The sequence below is a fragment of the Ailuropoda melanoleuca genome, chromosome 1 (genome assembly GCF_002007445.2).
Source record: "Ailuropoda melanoleuca isolate Jingjing chromosome 1, ASM200744v2, whole genome shotgun sequence".
Classification (NCBI taxonomy): domain Eukaryota; kingdom Metazoa; phylum Chordata; class Mammalia; order Carnivora; family Ursidae; genus Ailuropoda; species Ailuropoda melanoleuca.
In genome coordinates, this window is record NC_048218.1 from 2,679,005 (window position 1) to 2,694,536 (window position 15,532).

A 15,532-nucleotide genomic window follows, 5' to 3' on the forward strand; every position below is an offset into this window, starting at 1 on the left:
AGGGAAAGGGACCCCTGAGTCTCCTGGCTCTGTGGGATGGGGAGCCTCCTGGAGGCGTCCAGATTTGGTGAAACCAACTCGAATCAGGACAGCCTTTCTGAGCAGGGCTGCTGCCCTAGGAGCCCCATCCCAGACACCGACCGCCCCTCCTTGAGCTCCTTCCCAGCCAGGCTCCCCTCTGCCCGCCACCCACGCTTCAATGGGGCATTTCCCAACCACCCCACCCTCGAGAACACCTCCAGCACTTGCACTCCCCCTTGTCTCCCCAACTTCTCTGGATGGGGGCTGAGCCCGCCGGCCCTGGCCCCGGTGCCTGGGTGGGAACGCAGGGGTACGAAGGCCTCTTCTGAGTCTCAGAGGCAGTGAGGATGGGGCAGCACGGGGTGGGGGCTAGAAAGGAGGTGGGAGGGGCTGGACTCCCCCAAATCCTAGGAGCTTAATGCAGACTGTAGCTGCCCTGCCCCCAGCTCTAGTCCCCCAGCACCCCCGCAGGCAGCCCGCCTCCAGCGCCTCCAGCCCATGTGGTCCCCTGGTGCTTACAGGGACCCCGGAGAGCACAGACCCTGGAAACCCAGCAAAGAGCGTACTGTTTGTTTTACTCTTAGCTCCTCTGAGGGGGCTGCCCCAGGGCTCTTCCTGCCTTCACCTGCACTCTGCTCCCTGGGGACAACTGGGTGCTTGAGGTCCCCAGACCCCCACTCTAGGCTGTCCCAGGATGGAAGAAGCAGAAAAATAGCTCCATCTCTCTAAGCCACAGGCCTCTTTTTTGGGAAGCAGAGCCCCATCTTCTGGCTTCCTGGGACACAACCCCCAGACCGGGGGGGGGGTNGGCTGTCCCAGGATGGAAGACGCAGAAAAATAGCTCCATCTCTCTAAGCCACAGGCCTCTTTTTTGGGAAGCAGAGCCCCATCTTCTGGCTTCCTGGGACACAGCCCCCAGACCGGGGCGGGGGGGGGTTTGCGGCTTGTCCACGCTGGCTGCGCCCTGCCCTCAGCTGCTGTGTGTCCCCAGGAGCTCCTGTCTCCTGCTGCCTCTCTGGGGAACCCGGTGGGGTGCAGAGCTCATGCTCCACTGGCCTCACACTGTCCCTTTTCAGAGCAGTATTTTTACCCAGGGTGGTGCCCACGGTCAGCCAGCCCCTGCTTACCAAGAGGCCCTGGGGTAGCCGCCTGCGGGTGGGTAGTGCCCAGGCCTAGCCTCAGCGTGCTGGACCCCTTCCCACCCCACCAGCAGAAGCCCCCCCACCCAGTCCCAATGTCCTTCTCCGGCTGGAAGGGAGTCTGACATTTCACCCCCAGCAAATGGCCAGACAGCGAACATTCTCATGGAGCCAAAAATGACTCAGGACGGAAAGTGAGGGTGCTCAAAGGAGCTCTGGGCCACCTGTGCTTTCCAGCTCTGTGGTGGGAACCCACTCTTGTCTCCACCACAGTGGAGGGGTGCGAGACCCCAGGATGCTGCTCCCCCAATGTGGGAATGAGAGGGATCCCACCTGGGGGTGACAATACACCCCAGGGCAGTGGCCAGAGACCCACGGGCCCTTAAACGGCGCCACCGCCGGTTTCCCAGGGTCCCGAGAGCCCGCTGTGACCCTAGTCTGGATCCCCACTGGTCTGGACCCTCCTCTAGAAGGGACCTGCCGCCGAGCTGACCCCTCCCTCCCCATGTCGCGCTCCTCTGCATGACTGGTGGCTGATTCGCTCTGGAACGGTTTTCTGTAAAAACATGCGGGTTGTTACTTTGCACTCCGGACAGGCGTGTGACGCGATGGGCTCGTGGACGCTCTCGCACTCAGTCTGACGTTTCGCTCATCCTCTCTGGCTCTGTCCCTCCGCTCCCTTCTCCTGCGTCTTACTCCAACTTCCTGTCGTGCTCCGTTTGAACGTAGCCATTGGCTCTTTGGCTTTGCCTCCGTGTGTCTTTTGTAGCGGTGGCTTTGAGCCTGTGACACCCTGCCCCCCCATGCTCTGCTCAGCTTCTGTGTTGCCGCCTTCGATAACCCGTGGGAGAGGCCCTGGCCACCTCGCCCTCCTCTTTCAAGATGCCGTCCCGCTGCCTTCTGCCTCCCTGTTGTGTGAGAAGATGTTTGCACTTGTTTACTTTGTGCCTGATTTCTTTTCCATTAACAGTCTTTTTCAGAGACTAGGTCTGGGTTTGCAGAGAAATGGAGCAGGAAGTCCAGGGAGGTGCCTCCGTTCCCCCCTCCCCTGCTCACAACTGCTGCATCAGGACTATTTACTAAAACGCGCAGCTTACCGTAGGGTTCACTCTCGGTGTTGACACGGAGTAGCTTTGCTGCCCTGAAACTCTGCCCTCCCCCCAACCCCCAGCCACCTGTTTTCTGTCTGCTGTTCTGCCTTTTTGCAGAACATCTGCGCGGGAAGCACACAGTATGCAGCCTTTCCGGGCTGACTTGTTCTCCTTAGCGATCCGCCCTTCAGGTTCCTCCGCACCTTCTCGTGGCCTCTGTGGTCTGGAGGAGAAAGAGAGGCTCATTCCAATTGCTCTTTCCAATGTGTGCATCCTTTTTCTCTTGGGTTCATGAGATCCTGGGGGTTTTGGGGCGGATTGTGATGTCACCGGGCATGGTTTTCTTTGACCTTAGCCTGTTTTGGATTTGCTGAGCTTCTTAAAACTGTGCATATGTCTTTCCCCCAATTTGGGACATTTTCTGCTATTATCACTTCAAATATTTTCCCGCACCATTGTTTCCCTCTCTCCTCCGAGACTCTCGTGGCAGGAACAGTGGACCTCTTGCTACCATGCCAGGAGTCCCTAAGCTTCTGTTCATTTCCTTTTCCAGGCTGATTTTTCCTCTGTTGAATAGGTTGGAAGTTTTCTATGAATCTCTCTTTGGTTCAGTCCCCTTTCTTGCCACTGCCAGCCTGCTCCTCAGCCCACCTAAAGATTTTTTTTTTTAAATTTCAGATATTTTATTTTTCAGTTCTAAAGTTTCTATTTAGTTGTTTTTTGTAGTTTCTATTTCTCTACAGAGAATTTCTGTATTTCTGTCACTTCAAGTGTATTTTCCTTTATCACGTGGAACATGATGTGCATCAGAGTCTTACCAAATGATTCCAGCTTCGGGTCATGTGGGGGCGCCTGTCGATTGACATTCTCTTGAGCATTTTTGTGGCTCCTTGTATGTCAAGTAATTTTGGATTCCTCAGATTGTCCTGAATATTTTCAATATTATGTTGTGTAGCCTCTGGGTCTTGTTAAAATCCTCTGGAAAATGTTGACTTTGTTTTTTATTTTGGGTCCCGCTGGGTCAGACCACGGTTGTGTGTCACCTGCTGCATTTCCAGTGCAGTTCAGCTCTCGGGGCCTTTTCCAGGCTGCAGTGGGCTGTGTTCCTCAGCTCTTCTCTGTCCTGGATTTGTCCCAGCAGGACCCCTTTTTCTGCTTTGTCTGTCCGGAACGATGGAGTCACCATCAGAGTCGTAGCTGCTGCCACCCCCACTGTCGTGAGGCTCTGACACGCAGCGGGCTTCCCCCTCCTTCACCGGCCCCAGAAGTGCACGCCTGAGTGTACAAAGTCATTGCCACTGGTGTGGCTGGTATGAGATTTTCAGCCTGTTATCCCTCCGTTCCTTCTGATAGGAAGAAATGTAATCTTAATCAAACCCGGGAAAACAATGTCATTCCTAGCTTAAATCATTACACTGGGGATTATCTTCTCCCCTGACTCACTGGGGAAGAGGGATAGGATGGCCAGTGGGTGCCTCTGGTGGGTGTCTGGGCTGCCTGGCCGNTAGGAAGAAATGTAATCTTAATCAAACCCGGGAAAACAATGTCATTCCTAGCTTAAATCATTACACTGGGGAAGAGGGATAGGATGGCCAGTGGGTGCCTCTGGTGGGTGTCTGGGCTGCCTGGCCATAGCTGTGGGTGGTGGGAGCTGCCAAGTTTCAGCCTCCCAAACACCAGCCCTAGAGGCAACTCCTTGGGCAGGGCTGCAGCGGGGAGGGGTCTGACTCCAGTCACAGAGCTGCTCCGAGGCCACAAACGCCCTCGTCGTCCTCCCCGTGGGTGTCTGCCCCCCCAGAGCACCGCAGAGTCAGGAGAGCAGCACGCGGCCAGGAGACGAGCTCGTGTGTCCAGCTGAGCTCGGCCCCGCTCACCTGTCAGGCTAGGTGCACGGGACCTGCAGGCGTCCCACTGCCAACCTCTCCCGGTGGGTTCCATCCTGCACTCCGGGACAGTTATGGGGTTTGGCCCGGCCCATCATTTGCCCTGAATCTGGGGGGCAGTACCGTGACAGGAACAGGTGATCTGCCTGTCCTGCTGTCCAAGATTTGCATATGTTTTCATATAAATCATATCAATAGTGGTGAAGTCACTACATGACCACCCTCCATCCCTGCCCAAGTCTTCCCACACAATGGGAGCTCCAGACAGATGGAGCGTGTCTGCATGGCTTCATGTCCTACCGGGCATGTTGGGGTTCACACGGGGCCGGCTCGCGACCCCGGCCTGCAAGTGCCACACTCCCGCCAGCTGATCTCTTGGGAACGTCGAGGATGTTCTTGCCATTGTGGGCGCTAAACGCAGGTTGGGGGTGGGATGGGGATTCAGAAGCTGCTCTCCAGCCAGTGGTAAAAAGCTGACCCCGCGGCTGAACGTGGAAACACATACCGCAGAGCTGTCTCCGTCTCTTGCCTTCGTGGGAGGGGATGTGGGCAGTGCCATGCTGAAGGAGCCACTGGCCTCCAGACCAAATCCAGCTGGCAGGTCTGCCCACGCACGGGAGTGGGCAAGGGCAGGTGTGGCTGGTGGCCGCAGAAGACAGTCTTGGAGCTGGAACGGGGGAGGGCAGCTCAGGCGGCTGCAGCAAGGGGAGTTCAAGGAGTGGTGCAGCCCTGGGATGTCATGGGAGGATGGTGTTGCCGCTCAAGAAGGGGGGTGCAGGTCCGGCTGCGCCATCCGGGTCTTTCCCTGGCCTGCAGGCACGTTCTCGTACCGGGTGGTGAGGAAGTGGCATCTGTGGGAGACCTCTGAGGCCATGGGCCCTGATCTGGGGGCAAAGCCTCAAGCTTTCCTCTTGGCAGAGCAAAACTCGGAGGAGCACCAGCCGCCAGCACAATGGGAGGAACCTGTTTCCTTTTACTTTCTTAGGGGAAAAAACGTACGGTTCTGAACAAATGCATGGAAGAGACCTCTCCACTTTGAACCTGGGCCCACGGGGGCCTGGCATCCTTGGGAGACCCAGAGCTGGCCTCGCTGTGCCGGCAGCACTGTGCAGCCTGGAGCTTGCTGCCCGAATCGGGGAACCACAGAGCTCTCTGGGACCCCTTTTGCTCAGGGGCCTGGGGGTCTGGCCTCCCACGCCCAGGGCAGCAAGGAGACCGGCCCTTCCGACTCTATGGCCCTCCTGGGCCCAGGCCTGCCTGGCCTGGACAGCCGGGTGGGCTGCCTGTCCCACCTGTGCACCCTGGCTCAGGCGGGTCTGTGCCCACGGGAGCCCCAGGACGAGGGGGGCTCTGTGCTCCTGTGCCCTGTTTGCATGGGTCACGCCCACCAAAGTGTGCTTTGCCCGGAGCCTCAGGAAACTCACGTGCTGTCGAGTGGAAAAGCTCCAGACACACTAGACTGTGAGCGAGCCTGAGTGTGGTGTACACCGTCACGCACCATCACATGTGCACACGTGCTCATGCACGAGCACACACAGACCACAATGTGAACACACATGTGCTCACACAGGAATCCATGCAATCACACACCAGTGAACTCACACACATAGTTGTGCATGTTGCATACATGACCACATGCCATACACACTCACACATGAACTCACACATCATCACACCTACACACCTGCTCGTGTATGAACACACCACAGTGTGCACACATGTGCGCACACATGTGCTAACACATGCGTTACACACAAACTCACATACATGGTAGCATGTGTTGCACACTCACACATGAACTCACACACGGCCACATGTATGCACATACTCATGCATGAACAACACACCACACACGTGTTTGCACATCACAGACCCTCCACTTTGCACGGAGAGCAGTGAACGAGGTAGACCCCGTCCCGGCTAGCGTTCAAGTGCACGTCTGAAGCTGCTTCTGACGGTCTCAGCGGCAGACACGGCGGCCTCGCTATGTCGGGAACAAGCAAAGATGGGAAGTCCATGTGCAAGTAGGTAAAGCCGTGCTTCTGTCAAGGGAGGTTTGCTGGGATGAGGTTCTCGGGAAGCCATTTCTGAGAAGACTAACACAATCCTCACCACGGGAGCGGGAGGGCTCGGGAACGCGGGGATGCGTGTCCGGTATCTCAGGGGACGTGCAGTCCACGGGCTCGCACCTGGAACGGGAACTCCGGCGACGCAGAGCCCTGAGAAACGCGCTCACTGGTTCATTGACTCTTACTTTTTTCTGTGGTCCCCTGGTGGCAGGTACTGGGGTACTGGGGGGGCAGTGACATTAAGGGTGATGTGACCATGGGGAAGAGCCATCTGGGGGGACAGATGGGAAAGAAGCAAGGGCTCGCCAAGGCCTCGGGCTCTGAATGGCACAGGAGCCATGTGAAGGCGTGCAGGACTAGGCCTGCCAGTGGGCCCCCTCCCTGCGTCCCGGGAGGTCCCTCCGTCCCCCTGACTTGGGCTCCTCTGCTGCCAGTGTGTGTTCTGAGTGGGGCCCCTTCCTACCAGCAGCAGCATCGCCCTGAGTGCTGCCCCCCTTCTGGGGTGCCTCCTCCCCCAGCTTGGGGGTGGGCCCGCAGCAGGGGATGGGGCTGTCGGGTCAGTGGGCCTGGGGTCTTGGGGATGATGATGCAGATGTCAGAAGTCTGTCCCGGCTCATCTGTCTTCGACCACAGATGACCGCCACCGTCCCAGCTCAGGCCCTTCTCCACCATCCATCTCTCTGCAGGCCTGGACCCTGGGTGGGCGCACACGCTGCCTGCTCCTTCCCCCACCCTGGCTGCTGAGTCAGGCCCATCTGTTTGGGGGGTCTCCCAGGTTTCATGCCCTGCTGGGGGCAGCAATCTCGTTTTGGGACAAGTCCTCCCCTGCCCACATCACTGGAGCTCCTGGCTGTTTCCGATTGCTTAACCAAGCAGACCCCAGGGACTCAGTGTCCCTGATCCTGCTTTCCGGGGTAGCTCTTATCCAGCAAGGGCCGTCGGCCAGCCTGTGGCAGATTAGAGGAGAGGCTGGTAGCCAGCACCCTGGAGTGCTTAGTCCTGTCTCGCATCCCTGGTAGCCCGGGTCCCACACAGCACGTGTGCACACGCACATCACACGTACACATGCACACACAGCACACACTCATGCACACACACTCCAGCCCTTTCTCATGCTCCCTCCTCTGTGCCTTTCTGGACTCTGTCCACCTCCGAGGTCTCCCTATGATGTGTCCCCATTGGGACAGGAGGGAGGTGAGGACACACAGGAGGGAAGAGATCACTGGAATGTGGTCCTGGGCTCCAGAGGGAATGAGCCTGAGAGATGGGGCTGGAAGGAGGGGTGGTGCCTGGGTGTGACCCTGTCTGGGGCCCCAGGGGCAGGGAGGGCGGCAGGACGAGGTCAGCAGGCTGAGCAGTGGGGTGGGGAGGCTTGCTCAGGTGGATGCTGGCTTCTCCAGGAAACAGCATGGCGTCAGCGAGCGTGCTAGAAGCAGGCGCTGGGGCCCTGGGGGTGGGACCCCCAGGAGGATGTCACAGCGCAAAGATGCGAAGATGCGTTTTGGATGAGAGGCTGTAGGGAGGCTGGAGGCACTGGGGCCTGCTGTGACAAGGAGGAGCTGGGAGGAAAACCCCTCCCCCAGTCCTCGTGGTGGGAGTGAGGAGAGGACCCCCCATGGTGGGAGGGTGCAAAGGAACCAGGTCTCAGGAGGCCGGCCCGTTACAGCAGGAGGCGGGGACAAGGGGAGGCTCTGTGGGCCTCTGCGGATGCGCATTTGCTCAGAGGGTGCAGGGAAGGTTATGGGGTGGGGGTGGGAGGTGGATCGGGGCGCAGAGCCATGTGGGGAGGGACGTGGCTGCCCCGGGAGCCAGAGGCTTCTTGGGTACTGAGGGTGGGAGCATGGGGCGTGTGGGCCTCGGAGATGGCTCTCCAGGTCTCAGCGCCGACTGAGGGAGATGAGGGGTGAGTGAGTGTGCGTGTGGTGTATGTGTGGGTGCCGTGTGTGAATGTGCGTGCCACGTGTGCAGTGTGTGTGCACTGTGTGTGAATGCATGTGCGTGTGTGTGTGTGTATGTGTGCACACGTGTGGTGCATGTGGGGGGGGTGCAGCTCCTGTGGATGGAGGCGCGGAGATGGGCCTCCAGCTCTCCCAAATCCCATGGCCAAGTTCAGGCACACGGGGTTTCCCAGGGGCTGGAAACTTGGAGTTTGGCCCTGAAATAAATGCTTTGAGAAGAGGGAAAACATTGGCAATCTCAAAAAAACACTTTTAATGCAAGGGATTTAGCTAAGAAAAAAACAATATTAACTTCAAGGAGCCATCCTGAGGTCAGGATATGGTCAGCATGTGTTTCTGGCCCTGAGCAATCGGACCAGAGCTCTGGAATGTTCCGGACACCTGAAACGTCAGCCCGGTTTTCTGTTTTCTTCCCGGGCCAGGGAGCAGATTTAAGAAAGTTTACAGCAGGGACTGAAATGCAAAGGGTGTGTTCCTGACTCCGGGTGAGGCTGCTGCTCCCCGACACACTCCCCCCGATGCAGAGGTGTCCCTGGAGCGGGGGAAACGGCACTCTGCAGGGCGGAGCTCCCGTGGTGCTGGCCTCCGTCCCCACATCTGCACAGGGGCCAGAGCTGTCTGCCTGGGGCTCTCTAACTTGCTCCCCCGGCTCTTGCCTGGGCTGATGAGTTAAACAGAGCCCCAGCCCTACAACTCAAAGCAGACACAGTGCCCGATGCCGCGCTGCAGTGGGGGCGCCAGCAGCCGCCAATGGGGTGGGGGATGGCGGCTACGTCCTTCCCTGCCAGCTCGTCGCTTCCGGAGCCGGGTGCCCAAGGCCCCACAAAACCAAGTGATTCCTGGAAGATCAGACCACACGGGGGTTAAGCAAACCCACCAGCGTTCTCCTTGTGTTTGGATATTTCCAAAAATCGATCACGTGTGCACTTTGTGATTTGCGATCTGACAGGACATCAGAGAAAGTGCGTCCTTTGCGTGAAATCTGTGATTCCTGCCATTTCTAAAAACTTTGAAACGTTTGGTCCTGGTAAAGGGAGCACCAGGCACTTCCCCTGTGGCCTCCTGAGGAGCGCTGAGCGGAAATCAGAGAAGCCAGGCCTCTCTCTGTGGATGGAGTTAAGAAGGTGTGTCTGGGACGCCTCACTGGGGGCCCTCTGCCACCCTGTGGTGTCCCCTGGGGGCCGTTTAGACTGGCTGTCAGAGGGCTTTTGTCCCCAGCCCTCTGTTGGTGGGTCATTTCTAAAAGATACAGCTGGAAATACAAGCCTGGCATTTCTGTCCTGTTGCGGACCTGGCGCCCAGCCCCCAAGGGCCCCCAGCAGCTCCTGGGAAGACTGTGACCTGTGGAAGAACTCCCCTTCCCTCCCCTCCCCCTCCCCCTCTCCAGACTCCTCTAGAGCCACCCCCAGACCTCACTTCATCAGAAAAATACGTCAGTAGTTGCGCCGCAGAATACTTACTGTGGACTCTGGGAAACAAACTGAGGGCGTCAGAGGGGAGGGGTGGGGGACGGGCTAGGCTGGCGATGGTAGTAAGGAGGGCATGAGCTGCATGGAGCCCTGGGTGTTATGCACAAACAATGAGTCATGGAACACGACACCAAAATCTAATGATGTGCTGCATGGTGACTAACAACATCATAATTAAAAAAAAATACCTACTATTTAGATGGTTTCTTTGAATACAAGGTCCATGGCTTGACGGGGCTCTGAAGGCTCTTGACCGCTTGGTTTCCCCTCCCCCCCTTGCCCTCCCCCTCCCTTGCCCTGGCTGGCTGGCGACACGGGGCCATTTCTCCAGTAGAATGCCCTGGGTTCTGGATTTCGCTGACTGCGGGCCTGGAGTGGGTGTAACATGTTCCTCTGTCCCTGAGTGTTCTGTAAGCCGTAGACCAGTTTCCCGTAAAGCAGGTGCTTCGTCATACTCCCGTGTGGTGAGGACGGCGTCCACACAGGTGGGGTGCTCTGCCAGCGGACACCTGTGCCCCCGGCTCTGGGACACGGAGCGCAGGCAGCAGACTCAGCCCCATGACCACAGGGGTTCCCGTCGTCTTCCTCCTGACGATCTGAGCTGCCTTCGGGGATCACTGCCTCGCTCCATTACTTCACTGGGTTGTTTTTTTTTTTTTTTTTTGAGAGAGAGTGAGAAAGAGAGGGTGAGGGAAGGGCAGAGCGAGAGGGAGAGAGAGAATATCAAGCAGGCTCCAGGCCCAGAGCACAGCTGGACGGGGGTAGGGGGAGCTTGATCTCATGACCCTGAGATAACGACCTGAGCTAAAATCGAGGGTCTAGCACTTGACCGACTGAGCCACCCGGGCGCCCCTGGGCTTTTCTCTGTGGAGGTATCACATCAGCTTCAGGGGTACCGCGTAGGGACCTGAGATCTACACACGGGTGGGAAACCCGCAGGCCACATCTAGCTGCCGTCCTTCCAGTTACAGCTCAGCAATCTCACAACGGTCAACGGCCATCCCCGCCTGCTACCTGGCGCGGCAGGAGCTGGGTCAGGAGGGGGACACATGGTCTCCTCCCCACCCGCCCTGCTGCTGCCCACTGGACCACAGGAAGTCCTTCACTTTCTTGGGCCTCAGGCTGTGGGCAAGGGGCAGCTGGCTTGTATCCGTGTCCACAAGAAACAGGAGTTCTTGCGGTGGAGGGTGAGCGGAGGTCCTCACCCTGGGATGCAGGAGAGAGCAAAGCCATGCCCTGGGGCCCCCAGCATCACCTTCTCTCCCCCGCTGGGGAAGAAGCCGGCCCCCAGCACCCTCGGGGAGTCCAGAACAAGGCCGCTCGGGGCATTTCTTTGTAGGGCCTCCTTCCTTCCTGGCAGCCTGGTTGAGAAACAGCTGGCTGAAGGCATGGTCTGGGGAGGGTAGAGCAGGAATGTGGATCGTTTGCTTAGAAAAATGAATTTACTCAGAAAGATGGGCCTTAGGCAAACAAGAGGGAGTTTTCTGACCCAGGCCCTATTATCGAGAGCTGGCCCGGGGGCGGCTGTGGGTGTGGTGGCACTGGGCACAGCTCGGCTCAGTCACCAGGACAGGGCCCTGGCCCCCAGCTCGCTGTCGGCCTGGGGCTCCCGCGGGCGGGCCAGGCACACGGCGCCTCCACTCAGAACTCGCGGCCCTAGCTGGCTGCCCGGGAGGCCCCGAACAGAAGGGCCCAGCTGTCGGAGCCTCAGTCTTCTGTGCCCCAGATATCGACGTCCTGGCACCATGAAGCATGTGGTGATTTGTTNCGGCTCAGTCACCAGGACAGGGCCCTGGCCCCCAGCTCGCTGTCGGCCTGGGGCTCCCGCGGGCGGGCCAGGTACACGGCGCCTCCACTCAGAACTCGCGGCCCTAGCTGGCTGCCCGGGAGGCCCCGAACAGCGCGTCACAGAAGGGCCCAGCTGTCGGAGCCTCAGTCTTCCGTGCCCCAGATATCGACGTCCTGGCACCATGAAGCCATGTGGTGATTTGTCNAAGCATGTGGTGATTTGTTGAAGCAAAGGTGTCCCCAGGACACCTGCCCGGCTGCCAGGACTGCGGCCAGGCGGCTCTTTAGACCGTCAAGCTGCTCACAGGCTGGCGCCTTGGCTGTATGGAGCCCAAGCTCCCAGGGTGGGCCGTGTCTGTGGGGGTGCAGAAGGTTCTCGGGGGTCAGTGAGTAGCCAACGGAAGCCGGATGTGTTCAGAGGGGCCGGGCCTCAGCCTGATTCTCCTCCTCCTCCTTTCAAATTAATAAACTTAATTCTTGTTATAGTAATTTTCTCTTTGCAGAGAATTTGGTGGGAAAGTATAGATTCCCACTCTCCTTTCTCCCGAGGCTCCCATCTTGCATCAGTGAGCTATGCTCTGTACAATCCATGAGCCGATATCAATGCACTCAGACTAATTACAGCCCATGGCTCACGCACGCTTCATTCTTCGGGGTGTATTGACAAATGTGGATGACGTGTGCCCCACCCCATAATCGTAGAGAGGAGCCCTGTCCCCCAAATCCCCTGTGCTCCACCTATCCACCCTCCCTCGCCCACCCCGCAGCTCCTGATCTGTTTCCTGTCTCTATCGTTTTGCCTTTTCCAGAATGTCAGAGAGCTGGAATCATGCACGCACAGCCCACCTGACTCTTTTCAAAGGCTGTGGTGCGGGAGATTCTAGAGCCGGCAAGGGTGTGGCAAGCCGGGCCTCGTCTTTGGATTTCTTCTCTTGCACTTGAGTCTGTACAAACTGGTCCTGAATTTCCTCAGGCCATGGAGTTAGTGCACGGGATGATTTTCTTCCTATGATTCAGGAGGGCCACAGCTGGAGAGACCTCAGTCTCCTAGGATAGACAGGGAAAGGGTGAGAGGAGGCAGCTTCTCCAGGGTCTGCAGCTTCTCCAGGACCAGCAGCTTCTCCAGGGCCAGCAGCTTCTCCAGGGCCAGCAGCTCCTCCAGGGCCAGCAGCTTCTCCAGGACCAGCAGCTCCCCCAGGGCCAGCAGCTTCTCCAGGGCCAGCAGCTTCTCCAGGGTCTGCAGCTCCTCCAGGACCAGCAGCTCCCCCAGGGCCAGCAGCTTCTCCAGGGTCTGCAGCTTCACCAGTGGCCAGCAGACATGGACTTGACCAGCAATGCAGATCCCTCCTCCCCGTGACCTCCTGCCCTTGCCCAGAAAGCTGCTCTGGGCAGCCCACGAGGCTCACCCACTGGGAAGTCTCCACCCTGGGCACAAGGTGGCCACCCAACATCACCCAGCATCTCCAGCCACTCCCCACACTGGGCTATTCAAGCAAACAGAAGCCCAGTAGCCTACCTGGGTGACCCAGATGGTTTGGGCTTGCTGGTCCACCTGAGTCCACACCCTGTGTACTCCTCCCCTCGACTGGGGTCAGTGGGCTCCCCAGTATCCCACCAATGCCGTTGCCACCACGGACAGCAACATCTACACCAACACCAACACCAACATGTCTATACTGTCACCACCACCAGCAACATCTCGCCAACATCACCACCACCGTTACTACACTGCCATTAAGACCACCGGCGCCACAACCCTCAGCTCTGGCGAGGAAAGCCCAGGATATGGAAGTGCCCAGCATTCATCCACTCATTTGATTCACGGGGTCTCCCTCCTATCTGCAAGGCTTCATGGCCAACAGCTGGGGCTACCGCAGAGCTCTGCTGCAGAAGGGCACCTTATCAGACTGACCCCCAGGTTGGCAGCTTGGGTTGGCCTTGGGTAATGTGTTGAGCACAGGCTCCGTACCAAGCCCTTCCAAAGCCATGTGCCTGGCAGAAGGGCCTTGCGGNGGCTCCGTACCAAGCCCTTCCAAAGCCACGTGCCTGGCAGAAGGGCCTTGCGGAGGCTGCCTGATGGGATCTGGGCCTTCAGTCCAAGGACACGGCAGCCAGGGTCTCCTGGCAGAGCCGGGAGAGCACACTGTCACTGTGGTCGCACAGTGCGGGGAGGCTCCCTTGGACCCGTGGGTCACTGCTGGATGAGGGACAGCTAGGCCTGTAAGCAACCGCTAAGGCTCTCGGGCCCTGGAATGTTCATCTTGGGACAAGGACTCAGAGCACAGGCGGCTTCTTAAGGGGATGATCCCAGAGAACAGAGGTGAGGGAAGGGCTGAGGGGCAGCGATAAAGCCAGGAGAAGGGGGAGTTGCTGAGTTGCTGCGGCTGAGGTCACCCCAGGCTGCATTTATCCATCACTGTCAGGTGGCCCCTGGCTGCCTCGGCAGACAGAACACTGCACTGTGTTCCGAGAGGCGAGAGGCAACAAGCGTCCAGCACAAGGACCCTGTAGCCTGCAAGGCACTGTCCCTGGGGCCACAGCCACACCCAGTCTGCTGCTGCTCCCTCCTGTCCCGGGTCCCTGCCGGCGGCCGCCACACACAGGGAAGTGCTTCTGGGAGAGGCCACCCCGTCTTCAGCGGGAGCTGTGGGGTGACCTGCCCCTTGCGGGGGCAGCCGCCTCTTACCCTCTCCCACAGCGGGGGGAGCGGTCAGGGGATGCAGAGGGCTGCCGCTCAGGGGCCAGCTGTCCCTCGAGATGCCCCTGCCTTTGAGCAGCCCCTCCAGAAAGCAAAGAGCAGCGACAATCCGGGAATTGGGTCGCAGTCCCCTCAGGATGAAGTCAGGTGGTGAGCGTCCTTCAGTGTCGGCCTCAGTCCCCAGGAGAGCGCCCACTGGCCCTGCTCCCCGCCTGAGCGTCTCAGCAACTGGGAGTGCCGTCCCCAGCTCTGGCTGCGGTGGCTGCGTGTGCCCTCTCTCCCTGGTGGAAGGGGACGCAGCCTCCGCTCTCATTAGGAGCTCGGGAAGGGGTGACGGGCTGATGAAATTGCGGTCTGAGCGGGTTGGAGGGTGGCCCTGGGGTTTGCTCCTCTCCTGGTGTCGGTCCAGCTCGCGAATGAACACGGGCCCAGCACGTCCGGCAGAGCAGGAGGGATGGGCTGTTTCTGAAAGCGGTGGGCTGTAGGGAGCCCGAGGCTGGCTGGCTCCTCCTGGAATGCATCCCGACCAGGCCTCGGCTNGAAAGAGAGGGTGAGGGAAGGGCAGAGCGAGAGGGAGAGAGAGAATATCAAGCAGGCTCCAGGCCCAGAGCACAGCTGGACGGGGGTAGGGGGAGCTTGATCTCATGACCCTGAGATAACGACCTGAGCTAAAATCGAGGGTCTAGCACTTGACCGACTGAGCCACCCGGGCGCCCCTGGGCTTTTCTCTGTGGAGGTATCACATCAGCTTCAGGGGTACCGCGTAGGGACCTGAGATCTACACATGGGTTGGAAACCCGCAGGCCACATCTAGCTGCCGTCCTTCCAGTTACAGCTCAGCAATCTCACAACGGTCAACGGCCATCCCCGCCTGCTACCTGGCGCGGCAGGAGCTGGGTCAGGAGGGGGCCAGCCCCTCAGGGGCCGCGGGGGACACACGGCCTCCTCCCCACCCGCCCTGCTGCTGCCCACTGGACCACAGGAAGTCCTTCACTTTCTTGGGCCTCAGGCTGTGGGCAAGGGGCAGCTGGCTTGTATCCGTGTCCACAAGAAACAGGAGTTCTTGCGGTGGAGGGTGAGCGGAGGTCCTCACCCTGGGATGCAGGAGAGAGCAAAGCCATGCCCTGGGGCCCCCAGCATCACCTTCTCTCCCCTGCTGGGGAAGAAGCCGGCCCCCAGCACCCTCAGGGAGTCCAGAACAAGGCCGCTCGGGGCATTTCTTTGTAGGGCCTCCTTCCTTCCTGGCAGCCTGGTTGAGAAACAGCTGGCTGAAGGCATGGTCTGGGGAGGGTAGAGCAGGAATGTGGATCGTTTGCTTAGAAAAATGAATTTACTCAGAAAGATGGGCCTTAGGCAAACAAGAGGGAGTTTTCTGACCCAGGCCCTACTATCGAGAGCTGGCCCGGGGGCGGCTGT